The sequence below is a fragment of the Cricetulus griseus genome, chromosome X (genome assembly GCF_003668045.3).
Source record: "Cricetulus griseus strain 17A/GY chromosome X, alternate assembly CriGri-PICRH-1.0, whole genome shotgun sequence".
Lineage (NCBI taxonomy): Eukaryota > Metazoa > Chordata > Mammalia > Rodentia > Cricetidae > Cricetulus > Cricetulus griseus.
In genome coordinates, this window is record NC_048604.1 from 111,986,204 (window position 1) to 112,002,861 (window position 16,658).

The following is a 16,658-nucleotide window of genomic DNA, read 5'->3' on the forward strand; positions in this document are numbered from 1 at the left end:
CACTTACACCCTGCCAGCACATCCACCAGTACTAGGCATTATCAGGGTATTAAATCTGAGACTTCACTGCTGCCAAGCTCCAGGCTTTAGCCATGACCCATCCAACCTGCATCCACCCACCGTTACATTATTGGCTGCCTCTACCTTGCTACTTAGTACTCAGAATTCCCACTTCAGCATCCAGGGTCTAGCACAAACCCTTCTGCTCCCTACACAGATTCCTCACATTTGCCAATAAAATCCAATCAAGACACCCATATTGTGTGCCAGGCCTAATCTGACTCTCCACCCTGCTCTTGCAAACAAGCTCTGGGATTCAGATAGAACCAGTTCTAATGGCAAAAACTAATAGGTCCCATTTTCTGAGACCCCAGAATCCCATTATGTACCCAGACTTCCCATGTCCACCTCCAGGGTCTACTCTGGTGTGTACCCTTGTCATACCCTTCCCAGCCTTTTCCCCATGATCAGTGCTGTGGCATTGACTGCCCAGCCCTCCCTGCAGAGCAGCTGATGTCTAGGCTTCCTAAGGGTTCCACATCTTCTGTCCTGGCCTACACTGACTATCTCAGCTATCACTACAGCCAAGCCCTAGGTATGACCAGGACTTACCTACCTGCAATAACCTAGCAGTCCTTCCCATGCTGCTTCCATCATGCTTCTGAATGACCAGATATCCCACATCCTTTTGTAGGCTCTACCTGACCCCTAGTATGTGGCCCCCATCAAATGACTTGTTATTCAGACTATCTAAATCTTACTCCAATGCCTAGTCTATATCTAACACCCTATTCCCCAACCTAGTCTGACTGCTACACACTACCTGTGCTGCACCAAAGCTCTAGGCTTCTGGCAGGTCTCACACTGCCTTCAACCACAAAGTTCCTTGTGTGCTTTATTCCACCATGGCCCTCAGCACCTAGACTTATCACACCCTCTAACAGCTATGCTCCTATTCTTCTGTGTAAGCCCATCAGTACTTGGTATTCAGACTCCACAGGTCTTCATTCACAGTGTAGGCCTTGTTGAGATCCAGTGTCCAGGACTAGCCTAAATACCCCACCTGTGCTACATCCCTGCTCCAGACTGCCTCATGGACACCCTAACTGTCATCACCCTCATATCCTTTTGGGGCTACATCCATCACCTCATTCAAAATCTAGCCCTTGTTGAGATCCATTGCCAAGAATAGCGTAAATACCTCCACCTGTGCTACAGCCAGGCTCAGGAATCATAGAAGAGACAATATGTGGTATTTGTATTTCTGTATATTTCAGTCAGTTCCAACTGTTTATCATAAATTTTAGTTGTTCCATTTTTCTCTGTAACTGAATAAAATTCCATTTTATATTTGTACTACTTTATTTTTTTGTTCATGAGGTTTTGAATACTTATTAGATTATTTTTTAATTGGGGGATTATAATTACCTATTTCAACCTGTACTTTCCTCCCTCTAAGCCCGCTCATATACCCTTCTCCATTCTCCTTCAAATACATGGGCTCTTGTTCACTAATTTTCATTGCATACATACATGTATCTGTGTATACATATACATTCCTCTACATAACCTGTCTAGTCATATAATGCTAGCTTCATGTATATTTTCAGGGCTGTTTGGCACTCTATTCTTCCCTGGAGAAGGCCACCCCACCCATCCCCAGCTTTCGTCAATTGTCTGTACTTCTTACTATAGAGTTGAGTCCTTATGGATTTCTCCACATCAAGTTTTGCATGTTCATTGGTATTCTTGTCCACCTCACATTTTGGAAGTCATATAGGTGAGATTTTATGGGTATAGCTTCTGTTTACTGGGAGAAATCCTCTCATAGCGAAGTCCTGATCCTCTGTTTCTTACAATCATCCTGTCCCCCGCTTCTACCATGTTCCCTGAGCCTGAGTTTCAGGAGTGGTTTTTAAATGAATCTAAGACTCTGCATTTTGTCTGGTTCCAGTTTTCTGTGTGGGCTGTGTCTATTGCAAAGAGAAGTTTCCTTGATGAAGGGTGAAGACTACATTTATCTGTGTGTTTAAGAGTAAAATTTTATAGATTGTATAGATTGTTCTTAGGTATTATGATGGTTTTGTAAATTAGTGGCTGTATATTCATGTCCAATAACCATGACTTCACTGGCATTGCATAGTTATCTAGGCTTCCAATACCAGGTATGGTATTCCTCTTGTTGGATGGGTCATAAATCCAGTTAGAAGACTGTTGATTACTGCTAAGGTATGTGTGCCACTACTGCCTGATGGAGGATGTCCTACTGTATGCTGTGAATATATGTTTCTATTATTGGTTGATAACAATGGACAGGCAAGATTTAGCAAGGTAGGAAATCAAAACAGAGATAGACAGTGTTAAGAGGTAGAGTCAGGGGAGATGCCATGTAGCTGCTGAGGAAACAAGAGACCCAGGCATTACTGGTAAGCCAAGAACACATGGAGTTACACAGATTAATTGAAATGGGTTAATAATAAAGAGAGAGCTAGCCAATAAGAAGCCTGAGCCATCTTCCAAATACTTTATAATTCACATAAGCCTTTGTGTGATTATTTGGAACTAAAGGGCTACAGGACCAGGCAGGACAGAAACTTCTGTCAACTACTGCCCTCTTAGGATTATAGTGCGATGCTGGTGGTTGAAGTGATTGTCCCTGGTTATGTCTGTTGGTTGCCCTTATGTTTTGGCAGGATACAAGAGATCTGATAGGGAAAATGGGAAATGGAGAGCTATGTAGGAAATGTGAGGGAGGTAAATACAGAATAAAGAGGGAGGTGGACAAAAATAGCAATACGAATGTCTAGAAATGTCACAAAGAATCACACTAGTAACTCTTTATCCAAAACAATAAACCCTATGTTGCACATAATTCATTGTATAAATTTTATAAGTTTAATGAACCTTTCTCAACTAGAATGACAGTATTCCCTCCAGAGTCAATAAGCACCTAACCGAAAACCCAACACAGGCATGAGAAGCCCTCTTTTTCGTTGTTGGCCAGGGTGGTCCAAGAGACTCCCAAAAATTACAGCCTTTTGGTGTTGCCCTTGGTTACCCCATAGGTGGAAGGTAAGTCCATATTTCTAAAGACACCATTTACGTTAGTCACAGGGCTCATGGACACCTGAACAGGAACTGATCTGAATGCCCCTCTCTGAGGTTTAGCTTTCCTGTTACCATGCTTTCATTATCCATTCAGGTTGATGGACATCTAGGCTGCTTCCATTTCCTAGATGTTATTAAGAGAGCAGCGCTTGATAAGGATGACCATGTATCTCTGTGCCCTTACATAGTTTTTTCTCATTTTCTCATTTTTTTTTCATTTGTTCTTTGAAAATTTTGTATGATGTATTCTGAGCATATTTGCCTATCATCTCCTCCCAAATAGACCCTCAATTCCTACCCATCCAACCTTAAGTCTTCTTTGTTTCGTGACCCATTTAATCCAATTTGTGATGGTCATATATTCATGGATATGTGGCCTTCTACTGGAGCATATTCATCATACCAGGAGCTACACTGTAAGAGAAAACTGACTGTCCGCATCGCATAGCTTCTCAATTGCCCATAGCTTCTCAGCTAAGGATGGGACGTCATGCTCACCTCCACTTATCACACTGGGAATTTTTTCTGAGTTGATCCTGCTCAGGTCTTGTGCATGCTGTCACAACTCTTCTGAGTTCAACTGTGCAACTTCACTGCATTTTAGTTAGTTTATTCTGGAGGCTAAGACCCACTATGAAGCCCTGGCTGGCTTCTGATTTCAGACTCACAGAGAAGAGCCTGGATCTGCTTCTATGGTGCTGGGATTAAAGCTGTGAGCCACCGTTCCAGCTCTTACCTTGATTTTTAAAGTGTTCCTTGCAGGTTCCAGCTCTTACCTTGACTTTTAAAGTGTTCCTTGCAGGTGCCTCATTAGCTCAGCTGGTAGAGCAAGAGACTCTAAAATACTCCCTGTTCTCTATATGCAATATATGTATATTTCTAACCCTGTATTTCTGCTGTTCTTCACATTGGTAACTTTTTGTATTAGAATCTGGCTTCCATTAAGATCCTTGGCAGAAAACTGACTGTGTTGCTGGTCTGTTTCTTGTTTGGATTATCTATATCAAACTGTTTAGGTTTGAACACAAATGTAAACTTCTCTTTTGTTTCTTTGAGTGGTTTGAAGAAAAAAACCCTCTATTATTGGGAGTGTAATATATTCGACTTTCAATATTCAATCTGGGCACTATGTGGTGGCTTATGGTGTCATAGTTAAAGTCAAAACATTTTACTACATTTCATGGGTCATTCTTGGGCTTAGGCAAATGATAGGGCTAAGCTATAGAAACCATCAGGTTGGGTAGCGACCTCAGAGCAAAGGCTCTAAGAATACCCTTGCTGTTGGCCAGAAAAGCCAGAAGAGAGCTCCAGTCCTCATTCCTTTGTTATCTACTAAAGGAGCACATCTGCTTGAAGACTGTATGTGCTTATCTGACAGAAACTTGAGAAGGCACCTGAACATGTGATGGTTGGGGCCAACTGGGTGGGTCAGCACATACACCTCCTTATCCTGGAATTGCATCCCAGTTTCTAAAAATAGTTAAAAAACAAAAACAAAAGCAAGCAAGAAAACAACCCACCCAGACCAACAGCATGATGGTATCCTAGTGCCAGGGAATCCTCCTTCTGTACAGAAATTCTTCCTTCTTTCTTTCTCTTATGCTCCCTATAATAAAATACTTCGCTATGCAACTCACCTTCTGTAGTCTTTGAATTTCATTCTTTAAGAGACAAGAGCAGAAAGCCTATATCCTGGGACAGTTTTGTTGTTTGTTGAGTTTCTGGCAGGCCAGCTCACTGAGCTAAACCCACCCAAGAGCTGAGGAAGGATCTAACACTCTCAAATGTGTGCCAATATTTCTGTTCCTTAAGTTAACACTAAACCGAGAATTCATGGAGATTACTTTCTAACAAGATTCTATTATCAAGCTCTTTCCAAAGTCTCACTCTGTGTCTTTTCTGAGGCCCCTTGTACCAGTCTTCTTTCATGAAGGATAGGGTTCCTTGGGTGTGTTTAATTCCTCATAAGTCTGTAGGTGACACTTCTCTAGCTGTAAGTGCCACAGGGCTTTCAGGGACGAATACCCCCCGACAGATGTACCTATTTGATGATAGGTAGGCATGACAAAGGAGCACCTATATTTTCTGAGTCTTTTAAACTTTTTAAGGTTTCCACTTACCCTTATCACATTGGCACTGATGGCTATTGGGATTCAGGGAGAACCTCTAGATGAGTTCCAGGTTCTTTGTCCTTGTAGCACTGGCATTGGTGGCTACTGGCACTCAGGGAGCATCTCTAAAGGAGTTCCAGGTTCTTTGTCATTGTAGCACTGACTTGGTGGCTATTGGGATTCAGGGAGCACCCCTGGAGGAATTCCAGGTTCTTTGTCCTTGTAGTACTGGCATTGGTGGCCACTGGGATTCAGGGAGCACCTCTGGAGGAGTCATATTATTGTGTTCTTTGTAACACTGACATTGGTGGCTTCTGGAATTTGGGGAGAACCTCTGGAGGAATTCTAGGTTCTTTCTCCGTGTAGCACTGGCATTGATGGCTACTAGGATTCAGGGAGTATCTCTGGAGGAGTCATGTTCTTGTGTTCCTTGTAGCACTGGCATTGGTGGCTCCTAGGATTGATGGAGTACTTCTGGAGGAGTCATGTTCTTGTGTTCTGTACAGCACTGGATTGGTGGCTACTGTAATTCAGGGAGCACTTCTGGGAGAATTCCAGGTTCTTTGTCCTTGTAGCACTGGCACTGGTGTTTAGTAGGATTCAGGAAGCACCTCAGGAGGAGTTATGCTCTTGTGTTCCTTGTAGCACTGGCATTCGTGCCTACTGGGATTCAGGGAGTACCATAACAAAGAACTGAATAGAGACATGAAGGGCAACGGAATTAAGGACCCTATTAGAAAAAGGATACATTTCCAAACAGGAAGCAGGTAGAGTAAGGAAAACTCTTAGCAGCTCAAACAGCCCAGCTCTACACAGAGTTGAGTACTTTTATGTTACATAATGCAGGATTTTTCACTCATGTGCATGCTGTGGCCTTTCTACCACTTGCTTTCCTCACATTAGCAGGGTGAGGGAGCATTGCTATTCCAGTCCTCTTCTCTACCCATTGATTTATTGCATATGCTAATTTGTTGAAAGCTTTGGGTGAGGCTATTCAAGACCTCATTCTATGCCCTACTCTCCCTCCTCAGTGCCTTTCTGTTGTTGTATAGTATGCTCTTCATTCTCAATAGGTATTTGAAAACATAGAACTCCATCATTGTTGATTCAGGACATCCTCTTTGCTGTGATGATGTATTATGTTCAAGAGGCCTATGCTCCTGAAGTGCCTGTGTACTTTTCAGTACCCGGTGGCACTAGTTTTAGGCTGGCTCTCAATCAATGTACAGAGCAATAATGATGGGCTGAGTTTGTGCCTCATTTGTGGAGTGGTCGCCTACCATTCTGTAGACCAGGCTGGCCTTGAACTCACTGAGATCCATCTACCTGCTTCTGCCTCCTGAGTGCTGGGATTAAACATGTTCCCCACTATTAGCAGGCTAAGTAAAACATTTCTATAAGCTGAATAATTTATGTAGACATTCTATACAGCAGATTTTGTTACTGTTGCTGCAATTCTTTACTCTTCGATAATGAGACTTCTGCCAGATTCTAGGGTCAGGGGCTCATTTCTTTCTCAGTCTCCATTTACTTTCTTTCTAGACTGTTTTACACAGGCCTGATGAACAAGTGGCTGGAGAGTGGGAAATTACATACAATGTATTGCTAACGACTCACTTGAATTGAATTGTCCTTCTAAGAATAAAGTCCTGGATTCATAACTGCAAAGTGAAGTACTACTGGAGTTAAAAGGGCTAGAGGCTGTATTCTGACTGCCCTAGACAGACTATCCTCCAGTGTTTACCAGGCCTCTCATGCTTACCAGGCTTCCCATGTTTACCAGGGCTCCCATGGTTACTCTGCCTCCCTTGGTTACTAGGCCTCTCTTGCTTGTCAAACCTCCCAATGTTGTGCCCAGATTCTGAACGCCCAATTTACCAAGATACCCATTCCAAAGCAAAAGTGGAGTCTTTTATTGTTGTTTATCGAGCTAACTGCATTAATTGGGGCCTTCATCAGTTCATCACAGCAGATGGTGGGAGAAGGATCCGTAAAAACAGAGAGGTAGGGAACTTACTGGACAGCATATGGGGGGTATGCAACAGTCTCAGGATAGGTAGGTAAATTTCCAGGCTTGGACGACCTGTTCTGTTTTGATTGGTCAACTGGTTGTTATGGCCTATAGGCCCTCCCAGGAGAGTTGCTATTCTCTAAAGGTGACTGTTATGCCACTTTTACCCTAAAGTACCATAAAATGTGTCAGCTAACTTCGGATTGGTTCCTTGCCACATGAGTATCTGACCTCCTTGTGATTAGGGCAGACCCAGCAAGGTCAGACATGTGCCAACATATCTTTTCTGCAGTCTGTCATGGCTGCCAAAGCAGGAGGCTGGTCCCTTCACCACATTTACCTGGTCTCTCATACTTACTAGGCCAATTAAAAAAGATGAAATGATGGTGAAAAGCAAAAAACAAAAATTTGCTTAATATGACCATATTGAAAAGAAAGAGTCAATGATGCCTAACTCAAAAAGCCATTTTTATGGCTCTGGCATGAGGTATAAATCAAAGAACACGTATACATGCTAAGCTTTCTCTTCCAGGTAAGGTCGGGCCCATTATAGACCCATCATTGTCTTGGCTCTAGTCTTCCTACCACAGGAAGTCACTGGTGACCAGTTTTCATATGTAGCCCAGACTGACACATGAATGATTTTAAAGATCTCTAGGGAAAAATAGAACAAAGACAATAAAGAATGAGAACGTAAACTCTTCCTTTTTGCCTTTACTTTTAGCCCTTTCTATGGTACCTTTGGTTTTCTCGGTGACACACACATGGCCGCACAAACTGTAGTTCCCAGGAAAAGGTCAACAAGAGTAACTGGAATATATCATTGAGATTATGTTTGAATGTTGCAGATACAGAGCCCAATTATCTTGGTTTGTCTTTAACTGTCTTAATAACTATGTATTTCCCACCTGCATCTCACCTAGCATTTATAATAGACCCCTATCTTCTACCAACATGAAAACTAAGAATAGGAGCAGGCAGTGGCTATTAAAGAGCAGAGATTTCCCCATCCTGCTGCAACTCACCTGTATGTGATGTTTCCACCAATGTATTTGACAATTGCCTTGATTTGTTTCTTTCTTCTATTCTATAAACATAAAAATGGCTTTCAATTCTTACCATCTTGAAGCACGGTATTTGGAGTAACCAGTGTTTGTGCTCCTGGCTCACAGACACTTGTCTTTGGGTACAAAACACACTATTTGTTATTTCTTTTGAAGTAACGTTTTTGCACCAACACTTGGGTGTATTGCTAAATAATTAGCTCAAATTCCTTTAACTGTAACTTACCATTTCAAGTCTCACTCAATGTATTGTAAATGGCCTGCCAGGAATGAGTATATCCTAAAGAGTTGATGGACTAGAAGGCAGCAGATGGCTGTGTAGTTTAGGTAAAAAAAGACCCCAGAGGAGAGCTGGAGAGGTGGCTCAGCAGTTAAGAGCATATGCTCTGTAAGGGCAAAGCCTCCTGCTCTCACAGAGGATCTAGATTCAGTCCCTAGCACCCACCTGGTGGCTCACAATACCCTGTAACTCCAGGCCCAGGGGATCCTGCACCTTCTTCTGGCCTCCACAGGCACCAGCCTTGAATGCGATGCACATACATACAGGGCAGGCAAAACACTCCTGCACATAAAAGAAATGCATAAATCTTTTTTGTAAAGACCCCAAAAGAAGTTGAGAAGTTTCTTTCTTGGGTATAACGGAGAAAGAACCTTGGGGAGACCCATAGCCTCATCCTTGCTAAAGGCTGAATACGCCAGGAAGTGGATCTCTTTCCTCATGTCTCTTCCCCTATTGGAGTACTATTTTCCCTGAAAAAATACTGAGAACTTGCCTGACACCCTGAGGACCTCAACATCTGGAATGAAAGCTGGGCTGACTGGCTCTTCTCAGCCTCCCTTCGCCTTCCCACTAAAGCCTTATTAACACCAAGGCAGTGAGACTGTGTTATCCCACACCCAGTGACCCCTCCTGCTCCACAGGAGCTCTGCCTTCTTTCTCCAGTAAGCTCTCTGTAAGTAATACTTTTTTCTAGAATTAATATTGCCTGGTCTGTGGTTTTATTCTTTGAATTTGAGAGACAAGAATCTGAAAGCCTCTGGCTTGGGGTGGCTTTGTTCGCCACTGTATCTCCAGGACCCTAGTCTCTCAAGCTATGTACAAGAGAGCAGAAAAAAAGGCTCTCTCACACCCAGAGATTTGCAGATACCCCAGTATCAGATGCACTCAAGTCCCTTGCTTGGGTTGTTTTCCCAGGGAACCAGAATTCCTCCAGGGATTACTGCTGTGAGGTGAGAAAGCTAAGGCCTGAACCAACCAGAAGGGAAGGTTTTCCTCCTAAAAAAAGATTTACAACTTGTCAGACCCCCGTGCAGGAGAGTGAGCATTACCATGATGTGTCAATATTAGGCAGGACCACTCTTTGATTCCTCAGCTGTTCATAACTCTGGTCCTTTGTTTAAACTGCAACCTCATGTCAAGACACTGAAGGCAGATTAGGGCTGGGATAGGACATTAAATCTCTTTGTTCAACCTTCAAATGTGGCTACATTGAAGAAATCTCATCTGTTAGCATCCAGGCACACTTTGGTCTTGTCCTTTTCGGTGCATGGCAAGAAGTATCCTGACTCTGCACACAGGCTCAAAATGTCCCTTTAGGAGACAAGCTCCACGTACTCTCACTCTCTTTCTCTTGCTGTTCCCCCGTCTCTCTCTCTCTCTCTCTCTCTCTCTCTCTCTCTCTCTCTCTGTCTCTCTGTCTCTCTGTCTCTCTGTCTCTCTGTGTCTCTCTGTCTCTCTGTCTCTGTCTCTTCTCTCTCTCTCTCTCTCTCTCTCTCTCTCTCTCTCTCTCTCTCTCTCTCTCTCTCTCTCCTCACTGCCTTCCCTTGCTCTCTTCCCCTTCCCCAATAAAACTTCCCACCTAAGTTTTGTCTGCATGGCATGTTTGTCACTCACCCATCGTGGTTTGGACTCACCTTCCAAGGTCTAATCTCATGCTGCATCAAAACATTTATGTGCTTTTTGCTATCAATTCCCATTTAAGTCGGCTGTTTGAAGACTGTTGACCAGTTATGGGTTGTCGGGGCTCTGTCTGTGGCTCTAAGTCTGCTAACAGTATTGCTATGGTTCCTATGCATGTGTACCCTTATTTGATCTCCCTTCATCCTCAGGCTGTTGGAAACAGAATTCTAATAAGAAACTAAGAATTGAGTATTGTTTCTTTCAACTATCTGACCCTCATCTGACTAGGTGTACTCCCTGAGATCACATCTAGCATTAGATCTGTCCATACCAAAATTTAGAATTACAATAATAACTCTGGTGATGGTAATAAGAGCCTATCCAGGATTTAAAGGTACTGGACTATGTGCATAAAGGTTGCATAGCAGAATTTTAATAAAAAACATATTTCTCTGGGTGCTCCTCCTTCATAGGGGGCGATAAACATTTATATTCCTCATCATTTCAAAGATTTTAATTCTATGAACAAATAGACAAGCAAGCACCATGCTGCACTGTCTCAGAGTCAATGAGAAGCAATGAGAAGAGAACAGTTGGCCAGTCTCAATGAACATGGAATGAAAAATTGATAGTAGGGAACATACCAAATTATTCACATATGAGCCTATGATATTACCTGTTACTTAGAGGGTATATGAGAAATAAGAATTCTTTTCCAGAAAGAAAACAAATGGCTTGACTGTCTTTCCTATACAGTGTATACTGAGGAAAGAAATATAAAAGGCCCGTGACTTCTGCCACTTTTTCCTTCCCCTAATCCTTTAACAACCAATCCTTTTCACATGGTATTCTGAAGGAGACCTGCTTCAGAAGGGGGTTCAAGTCCCAAAGAGGATGTGTGGAGTCGATGGGGGGGAGAAGGAAACAGACATGTTCTGGGGAGAATTGGGATGGCTGTCAGCAGGCTGTAATTGAGATTACACACTTTATACTGTATAGTTTTGCACATAGGACTAAACAGGAGACAAAGGGGCACATGAGCAATCTAGCCTTGGCCTTGAGAATAGGTATCAGTCATTAGTGAATGAAGGGTTACAAGTTCCTCTAGCTAGAGACAAGAAGAATGATTGCTTTATCAAACAGGAACTTTCCTCAAGTTCCCAAGGGAATGCAGACCCTTATCTAACTGCTTGACCTTGGGAAAAGAACTTCTGGGGAGTAGACACTACACTACAGTTTCTCAGTCTTACTATGTGGACCTGTTCCCTCATACACTCCTAACGGGGAAGGTCCTGATATTTTACTCTTTCCCCACTATACACTAACATTTCTCTGTCTTTATTAACTGAACTCTTGCCTTTAATCTGGGTAGGCATCTCATCCTTGGCATCCGGTGTGTCTAGTAAGCAACATTCCTAATCTGGCATAATTAGGAAGGTACTTAGGAATTCCTGGTTCCCTGGTTTAGAGAAACTACCAATGCACACATTTTTATCTTTTTTTCAGAAAATTTATTTGAATTAGAAACAAGATTGTTTTACATGACAATCCCAGTTTCCTCTCCCTTCCCTCCTCCCCTACCACCCCCCCAACTAAAACCTTACCTATCACATACCCTTTCTGCTTCCCCTGGATGGTGAGGCCTTCCATAGGGCGTCATCAGAGTCTATCATATCCTTTGGGATAGGGCCTAGGCTCACCCTCATGTGTGTTGGCTCAGGGAGTAATCCTCTATGTGGAATGGGCTCCCAAAGTCCACACCTATGCTAGGGATAAGTACTGAACTACTACAAGAGGTACTGTAGATTTCTGAGGTTTTCTCAATGAAATCCATGTTCCTGGGGTCTGGATCAGTCCCATGCTGGTATCCCAGCTATCAGTCTGAGGAGCAAGTGTTCCTGGATATTCAGCTCAGCTGTTTCTGTGGGTTTCACCAGCCTTGTCTGGACCCCTTTTATCTTTTATCAAGTTCCTCCTTATAAAATTTCCCAATGGGAAAGGCATTAATAGTGAGAATCATTAAAAATGAAAGGAAAAAGGTGATGGAGAAGTGTGGTCTATAATGTTGAAATTTTGGAACTTTGTCAAGCATCAATAGTCACCATGATATCATAACAGAGTCCTCACCAGTATTCTACCTTGCAAAAAGACACTTCTGTGATATAATCCCCCTGACCAAAAATTTATCTAACAGTAGTTTAGTTGTTAAGTTGTGCTTCATTGTTTTATTGAGCAAACAACACAGGGCTGTCTTAACACCAGTGGCAAAGAAAAACACAAAAGATTCTTGCCCTGCCAACATTCTAAGCAAAGGCCAGATATTAGGCCAGTGTCTTAGTTAGGGTTTCTATTACTGTGAAGAGACACCATGACCATGGCAACTCTTATAAGGAAAACAATCAATTGGGTGACTTACAGTTTCAGAGGATTAGTCCATCATCATCATGGAGGGAAATATGGTGGCTTGAAGATAGGCATGGTGCTGGAGACGGAGCTGAGAGTCCTACATCTTGACTTAACAGTCAACAGAAAATGGTCTGAGACACTGAGGCATATATGAAACCTCAAAGCCCAACCCCACAGTGACACAGTTCCTCTAATAATGTTGTACCTACTCCAACAAAGCCAGACCTTCTAATAGTGTCAATCCTTAAGGACGTATGTGGCACAATTACATTCAAACTACCACAGATAGGGAACAACTCCAATTTAGCCAAAGTATTAACAGGTTTTTCCTGCCTGTTGTACCAGTAAGAGACTGAGACTCCTTAGTAAATAGTGGTTTGGCCCTGTTAGGAAGTTAGTAGAAAAGGAGTTTCCTATGTCACTTAGATTTAGGACTCAGAATGTTCAGATAAAAGCCAGGTGGAACCAGGAGGTGGTGGCCAATGCCTTTAATCCCAGCACTGAAGAGACATAGGCAGGTGGATGTTTGTGAGTTTGAGGCTAGCCTGGTCTACAGAGCGAGTGGCAGGACAGTTTCCAAAGCTACACAGTGAAACCCTGTCTCGAAAAACAAAACAAACAAACAAACAAAAAAACAAAACCAGGTGGACTACAAGGTTTCAAGCTTTGGTAGTAAGTGACAATGACAGGCTGAGGGGGAAGTGATGAGACTTGATATCAATGTATAATCATGCTTTGAAAAGCTGGTATACACACCAAGTGATGCAATTGCAAATGCTAGGTGTGTGCCCCTCAGTCATTTGGACAGTGATAAATGTTGCCACCCTGAGTAAATTAGTCTTGTGAGGACAAACTAGTATAAAAATAAATACCAGAAGAGAATCTATTTCACTTGTAACACCAAAAATTACTTAGATTTCCTAGAAATGTATACGGGTTGTGCTTTCAATCTGGAACGTTCCCCATATGTTTCTGACTTTGCACACGTTGTCCCCATTTGGTGGCACTTTCAGAATGTTGAGGAACCTCTAAGACATGGAGCTGTGCTTCATGCCACGCATGCCTTTTGGTTTTGTTTATTTTCCTTTTCTTCATTGCATTGACTTATATGTTTGTGGGAAGGACACATGGGGGACCATATGACAGATCTCAGGTCAACAGGCCTAGCGGCAACCACCTTTACCTGCCATGCCATTTGGCCTTCAGTTTTTATAGCCTTGGCTCTACTGTCTTCCTGTTCTCTGATTGCTGGCTGCTGATCATAATGTCATGAACTCCCTTAGCCTTGAGCCACCATGCTTACCCTTTGAGCTCTATACCAGTCTACCCTTCCTCCCCCTAGATGCTGCTTGTCAGATATATAGTCACAGGAGTAGAGAAAGAAGGAATGCAATACACAAGGGAAAAGCACCATAAGTTTCCCTAAAATATTTGATGTTTTCTAGATTTCACGGCAGATAGAAGTGATCGCACTTATGCTCCAGAGAAGTCCTCCAACCCCTTTCTGAAATCCTGCCCTTCTTGCCTGGTATCTGCTTCTCCAATTCTCTACCATCTGTTTTCTCAGACATGCACATTTCACTTTCTGACCTCCTTCTCTGCCCCTTAATAATGAAAGACAGCACTAACTAGAGTCTGCCTTGCAAGTCAACAGGAAAGGGAAATAATTCCATCTTCATCTCTCAAAAGAAACATGGCATGGTTTCATAACAGAGTGGTAGCTAGCCAGGGGAGCATCAGAGTACAATGTGATTCAAAATTGGAAGGGAGTGTACAGGAGATAGAAAAGTACTGTGAGTATGGAAGGTAGGACAGTGAGGATGAAATTGAGGCATAATGAGAATCAACCAAAATTAAATATTATGAAATGTCATAAGGAAACCTGGTATTTTCTAAGGCGATGTTTTAATAAAAATCCTAATCAGTGTTCTTTCCTTTGGTCTTTTTTTATATAAGTTTTTAACATTTAGTTTTAAAGATATATTTCATCCTTCCAGGCCCTGTCATGTTTCTCAGCTATTAAGTTGAATGACTCTTTCCCTTCAAATACACACACACATACACACACACACACACACACACACACACACACACACACACATATCCAGTTGGCCCAGGTATTTTGTCTGTGTACATATGCTTCAGGGATACAACTTTGTATTGGATAACCAACCAAGGGACTCATCTGTAGGAGAGACTATCTCTCTCAGCAGTCCTTAGTTGCCTGCAGTTCTTTGGGTAGGCACATGACATTCCCCTGTCCTGTGTTAGCATGTCTATTGATTGTCACTGTTCAGGTCTTGTTTATTCAGCTATTTCTACAATCTCACAGCAGACAGCCCGGTAATCCCAATCTTAAACTTTTCCTACCCTTCATCTGAGAAGTTCCCACTGTAAGACCTGTGCTATAGATACATGCATTGGGCTGGGCTCCCCACAATCTATTGACCTCTTCATTATGTTCAGTTGTGGCTGTCTGTGATGGTCTCCATTTTCTGTAGAAAGATGTAAACTAACATAAACCCTAGTACTGGATACAAGTAACATCCTTTTGAGTGATTGGCCAGGGCAGTCCAAGTGACTCCCAAAACAAACAATATAGGATATTGTTGTTACCCTTGAATCTCTCTCTCTCTCTCTCTCTCTCTCTCTCTCTCTCTCTCTCTCTCTCTCTCTCTCTCTCTCTTGTGGTAGGTAAGTCACCATTCCTGAAGTAAAGGCACACTTAAATCTGGAACAGTATGTGTCGCTTGGTGACTCAGTCTGTCTGTCTGTCCACGGGTGTCATCATGGCAGACTCAGCCAGTCAGGTGCTCCAGGGCTCTGCTCTCATCATCCTGTCCCAGTCACTCATGTATGATATGAACTGCTTCCTCCAATAATGGGATGAAATATTTTTGTACGACAAGTATGTCAGCTTCCTGGTCTCTTTTGTTATGCTCAGCACATTGCAAGCATCAATGGGAGGCATGGGTTGTTCACAGGCTTAACTCCAAGACTGTGTTTGGAGTCCTTGGAAGTGTGGTCCATGGGAAAATTTTACAGCATTACCAGGAGTGTGAGAAATCTGAGGAGTTAGTGCCTGGAAATGTACAAAAGGAAGGCTCATCCTCTTTGACTGAGGCATCAAAGAGACAACTTGAGAGATGATTGCTCATTCTGCTGCTACCCTCATTACACATCCCTTCCATGCAATTATTCTGAGATCTATGGTACAGTTCACTGGCAGAGAGTACAAGTACTGTGGACTGTGTGACTCCATATTGACCATTTACCAAAAAGAAGACATCATAGGTTTTTTTGCAGGTCTAATTCCTCACCTCCTAGGTGACATCATTTCCTTGTGGCTCTGTAACTCACTGGCTTATCTCGTCAATACCTATTCACTGGACAGTGGAGTCTCTACTATGAATGAAATGAAAAGTTATTCCCAAGCTGTCACAGGATTATTTTCCAGTATGTTGACATATCCCTTTGTGCTTGTTGCTAATCTTATGGCTGTCAACAACTGTGGGCTTGCTGGTGGATCACCTCCTTACTCCCCAATATATACTTCTTAGATAGTTTACTGGTGCATGCTACAAAAATCAGGAAATATGAGTAGAGGAAACAGCTTGTTTTTCTGGAAGGTTCCCTTTGGGAAGACTTGTTGTTGTGACCTGAGGATGTTAATTTGAAAATGTGGAACAGGGACATTGACATTTCTATAATCCCAATGCACAGAATTATGAGAGAGAATGTTGATTTCTATACAATGTGGCATGCTTTTTAAATAATCATTTAATCTTGGGAAAATAGAAAAAAGAAAATGCACACTTAAAACACAGGACCCCTATTATTGGAGCTAGACCTAGTTGAAAGCCTCCTTTCTCAGATCAGACTTACATAGTACTAGAAAGTACTTTGCAAGCTGCCAAGGGAAGGAAGCAATTAATGTTCCTTCTTAGCTGTGACACTTAGGAACCACAACAATGACCAGAATAGTATGATAATCTTAAGGGTGCAATAGAGGCACTGACATGTTGGTGGTAACCAACATCTGTGTAATGGGACCTAAG

At 42.5% G+C, this 16,658-nt stretch overlaps 1 pseudogene; it reads left to right on the forward strand.

The window, feature by feature from the left end:
• Positions 1-15,733: 15,733 nt before the first annotated feature.
• Positions 15,734-16,277, forward strand: LOC100764136 (annotated as a pseudogene).
• Positions 16,278-16,658: the final 381 nt, after the last annotated feature.